The following is a 1,254-nucleotide window of genomic DNA, read 5'->3' as shown; positions in this document are numbered from 1 at the left end:
AAAAAAACGAGCATTACATTCAAACCAGGGCAGATTCAAAAACCAGAAAGCTGGGAAGAGTTGTTGTTTCTCCCTCTGTCGTGGTCTCTCATTTGTTAATGTAGACGTATTAATGACATCATCGTTTATTGTTGGGAAACGCCCCCTGTCAGTGTTTCCTGTCCAACAGGGAGGAGACTGCAGGCGCCTCCTTCAGCAGAGTAACGGATCTGTGTGGGAGCTGTCAGTGGTTCGGTGAGGGTCAGCTGTAACGGGACTGTTTAAAGATGTTGTTGATGTTTCTGCTCCTCGTTTTCAGTAAGAAGGCCTCTCTGATCCTCTGAGCGTCCACTATGGAGCTGAATGTGGCTGTGTTTTTACGATTTTTCAAACTTATACAATTAATGAACGATTTACAAATCTAACATACTCCTGATGTCTGTTTTTCTCTCAGATACATCAGACAAACAGATATTTCAACATGTATGATGGATGATTAATGAAATAACTGCACATCACAAATGTCACAGTACATCAGTCACACACCTTTAACACAACAGTGTGACAGCACAGGCATGTGTCATGGTTCAAACAGAAAATAACAAAGAAATGTATTTTAAAGCGGAAGTATTCACATGTTTGTCAGCAGGTAGCAACTCATACTGTGCATCTGTTTCACTCTCAGCTGTTAATCTCAGACAGCGTTTCCATATGAAACACATCTGTTTGTGTTTCATGTACAACTTGTGTGTCTCCCAGGAGCTGCTGTGCATGTTCGTTTATAGTAAACTAAACTGATCACAGTCAGAGTTTAAACACGTGGAGTCACACAGACATGATATAAACTCATATAGTCACATGATCACAGGAACTCACCTGCCCTGCAGGTATGAATGTATGAACCTGGTTTTATTCTTGGCTCTGATCCTCATCCTAGTTCCAGCTGATCGATCACAGATCAGAGAACCGATCAGTCTGTTAGTAGGATGTTGATCAGCTGGCACAGCTGGGACAGACTCCAGCATCAAACCCACCGACCCATGTGAGTGTCTGACTGTCCTCTGTGTCCTCAGGGACACAGGAACCTCTGACTGCTGAAGAAACAGTCTGAGGAGGAGGAGCTGGTGATGAAGAGCAGCCTGTGTGTATATACAGTATCTGTTGTTTATTCACCCCTGAGGAAGATGAAGATGCAGCTTTGCTTTGGCCTTCCTCTGCTAACAGCTAACAGCTAACTAACCTCAGCCAGATGTTCTGCAGCTGTTTGTCTAACAT

This window comes from Haplochromis burtoni, unplaced genomic scaffold (assembly GCF_018398535.1).
Source record: "Haplochromis burtoni strain Fernald_Lab_line unplaced genomic scaffold, NCSU_Asbu1 Contig_928, whole genome shotgun sequence".
In the NCBI taxonomy this organism is placed as follows: Eukaryota; Metazoa; Chordata; class Actinopteri; order Cichliformes; family Cichlidae; genus Haplochromis; species Haplochromis burtoni.
Note: the sequence above shows the minus strand (reverse complement) of the source record.